Genomic DNA, 3,838 nt, shown 5'->3' with positions numbered 1-3,838 from the left:
CTTTGAAAAACAAAAAAAACTATTTTGATCAGATTGAGGAAATGTGTCGAGGTTTGACCCGGGTAACTATCAGTCCTATCTGCTCTGAAGGGGAGGAGAATGTTAGTCATGATAAGCTGAAAGTGACAAAGGCATCAAGATGTTCGCAAACCTGCCTGGGAGCCGAGATCAGTGGTGTTTATGTGGTCCAAGATACTGTTACACAGTCGTGCCCAAGTCACATGAAGGTGCGTCATGATGTTGTCTATCTGCTGTGTTTGTGAATATGGTGGATATCACAAGTATCGCACAGTGTTCGCAGGATACAGTCACTTGCTGTTAACCATACTAGTAAAGTGTTTGCCAGAATAGTAAAGTGAATGAAAAGATTAGTCTTACTTTTTCCTGCTCAAGCTGGCCATCTGTAATGAGCTCTTGTCCTTTGCAACTCTATCCACAGCCATTCTTTGCATTTCCTCCCCCAATCTCCCCTTCACTGCTTAAGATCCCTCACCCCTAATAGCGGGTGCATTTTAGCCCATGGTACAAGTTTAAAGCTACCTGTACAGCACACACTATCCATATCTCTGACCCTGCTTATTCTGTTTTTTTACGATGCTCTATTCAACTTGACTATTCCATTGCTCTACTGGCCGTCCTCCAATCCTCAACCCTCCGTAAATGTCAGGTCATCAAAAACTCTGCTACTGGTATCCCGCTCACCCTGTGTTTACTGGCTTGCAATGGCTCCTGGTCTCCCAACTCTTCAAATGTAAAATTCTCAACTTTGTGCTTAAATCCCTTGATGACATCACCCTTCTATATCTGTGTAACCTCCTCCAGCCCTAAAACCCTCTGACAACTCTGCATTCCTCTTGTAAATCCCCCACTCCCTTTGCCCCACCATTGGCAGCCATGCTACTGTCTTCCAGGCACTAAGCTCTGGAATTCCTTCCCTAAACCTCTCCGCCTCTCCACTTCTCTCCCCTCCATTAACACTCTCCTTACAACCCACCTCTTTGACTCCGCTTTTAGTCAGCCCTCCTAATGTCTCTCTTTTTTTGGCTTGACCCTGATTTCTCTCTGCTTACGCTTCTGTGAGCACCTTGGGACGTTTTGCCTATGTTAAATGTGCTCTATAACAACACGGTGTTGTACTGTCCCTTGCCATTGAGTTTTAGAAGACATTGAAGGAGAGACAATTTTAGAACTGTCCTTCTGTATCGTCAGCCTCACTTTGCAAGTTTAGCCGGTTAACAGTGTGTACAAAGACTACTGCAGCCTCTCGTCCAACGAAAGCCAAGGCTCCACATTCAACAGCTCCTAGTGTAAAGGGGCAATCAGTGTCATGGCAGTTTTAGTCACACGGTCTATTGACTTTGTCTGATCTCCTTCAATCCATGGCACCGGACTCTTTGAAATGGCTCAGCCAATCACGTTGCCGTATCTGTCTCTTAACGCGGCCCCTTTGAGCCAACGAGCACCTACCCCACAACGTGGCCTGGGGGCACATCTCCTTTGCAGCACGGAGACCCAGCAGACTGAACGGGGCCTTTTTGTGTTTTGTTGATTTAAATGGATCAGTAACATATGGCTGAAAAGGACAGAGGGTTGCTAAGGCCCTGCAGACTTCAGGAGACGGGTAGCAGAATTACGCTGAAAATGGTCAGGGAGAAAAAAAACAATGTACTTCAAAGGCTGTTAAAATACTTCCTGTTGCAAAAAATGACTTGGCGTAAATAGTTTGTTTAATGAAGAAGACTGCAGTGCGGTTTCTGTGGTTGTGTATGTGTATTTTGTTTGACCAGATTATGTATCAGAATTGCAGTTATTTCTGAGAGAAGTATATCGATAGAGGGCGATGATTTTAGTGTGGAAAAAAAAACACTTTGTATTATACACACAAGGATAAGCAACATTTCTACAAGAACCAGACGACAGTATAGGAAGTGTCCAGCTTGGGAATAAAGTATCTGATTTGGGTCCTATTGTACAGCAAACAAAGCATGGTCAAAGTTTCCGAATTAGCACTCCAGCACAGAGCTATGTCTCCCTTTTATTGAATTGTTGTATACATGGAATGTCTGTACTGAGGAATGAACTCTATATTTGGCCATCTCGAGTCCGGCTGGGAGGTGGCATATGCAGAGTACAACTCCCTCAGTCCTCCCCCAACCACTTCCTAATGTACTGTGCCATTTCCCTTCCCTGCTACCCCCCGTGTCCTGGTTAGGATTTGCCAATTTGTGCCAAATGATAACCAGGGTTCGGCTGTTGTCTACCCTCGACCAGCAACTCTGCTTATTTGGCCCCAAAACAATTCGAGAGAGCCAGCAAGTCGAGGTTGCCCAATTTGCTGCAATAACACAGATCTGTTCCACACTCCTTGCTTCAGTCCCTCTGACATTGGCTAGCTGTCATTATCAGTGAAGGGCAGTTGAACAGTTTCAAGGCACATGGTGTGACCTCAGTGCAAGATCCAGGGGTCAGTCAGCATGTCAGACTGCCCCAAAATGGGCTCGATGCCAGTTGGGCAGGAGGGGTACCCCAGCTGCCCATTGGTGCCCAACCCGGACTCGAGAGCACCTGTTGATGCTGAAAATGTTGTCTCCGGGCACAAGTTGAGTTTGAATGGACAGAATCTGGAATCTCACCGCTGGGCTGCTTATCTCCGCATTTCAAGTGCAAAGATTCCGCACGCCCACTGTTGCTGATGTGGGGGAAATTTCCCACGTTTGCCCTGCCGGTGAGGTTTCCCAGTGTGCCGCTAGTCAAGGCTCTTTGTCGCTGGCCAACCTTTGGGTATCAGCCCTTTGGTGGCAGTGTTTGGGCCGCAGAGTGCGAGCCCGGTCCTGACCCCCGCCCCCAGCCCGCTCTGGTATTTAAACACATGCTATGCTTTTTCATCCATTGTTTCTCTCTGTCACTTCCATTGCCCCAAACAGTGAACTGCGGGGTGTTTGAACCTTAGTTTGAAATGTTAGGTGCACTTTATGGGGGTAATATTCACTGAGCGATAGTGTACAACGGTGATAGTGAGTCGGCAGCCCGTCCTTCATCTCTCCCCATTTTTAATTCCCCATCGCTGTCCGTTCTGTTGTACACTATCGCACAAAGTTAAAATGACCCACCTGGAGATTAACCTGTCTGTTTGTGTGTGTGTGTCTGTTTGTGTGTGTGTGTGTATGTGTGTGGGTCTGTGTCTGTGTGTGAGTGGGTGGGTCTGTGTGAGTGTGTGTCTGTGTCTGTGTGAGTGTGGGTCTGTGAGTGAACCCCACAAACAGCCAGCATATGGAGATCCTGTAAATGGGGCCAGACCCCCCCCCACCCTTCCTCACTGGCAAGTGAGAGTCTGGTTCTGTAAAATGTTGAAGACTTGATATTTTTTTATAGAAATATAAATGGTTATTTTTGTACCATACATAGCCATTTTAAACTTATTGTAATTGGTGTATATAGAGGTCTGTAGGGTGGTTACATATTGTGTAGGGGGGGAAAAGAAGGTAATTTTAAACACTTTCTTAATTCCTTAGTGTGACATCTTCATGATAAAATGTTGTTTTTCACCTGATAATTTTACAATAAAAACATTTGTTTAAACCAGCAATTCATCATCTCATGTTTGTTTAAAAGTTGTTCCCCTTCTAATTTTCTCTCCGTCTACGGAAGGAGCTAATTTCTGCTGGGTTAGCAGTTCCACAGACACCCCTGCCCTCAGACACCCGCGCCCGCTACCTTGCATTGAGGGTCCATTATTTGCACAAAGATAGAGTTGTGGTGAGGGAAGGATGGGAAATCAATAGCTGCATGCTTACACATTGCACACCTTGTAAATCAGATGATATTGTGGGCTGTGGGG

Source organism: Pristiophorus japonicus, chromosome 13 (assembly GCF_044704955.1).
Source record: "Pristiophorus japonicus isolate sPriJap1 chromosome 13, sPriJap1.hap1, whole genome shotgun sequence".
In the NCBI taxonomy this organism is placed as follows: Eukaryota; Metazoa; Chordata; class Chondrichthyes; family Pristiophoridae; genus Pristiophorus; species Pristiophorus japonicus.
The sequence above is the reverse complement of the archived record's forward strand: the minus strand, read 5'-3'. Positions refer to the sequence as shown.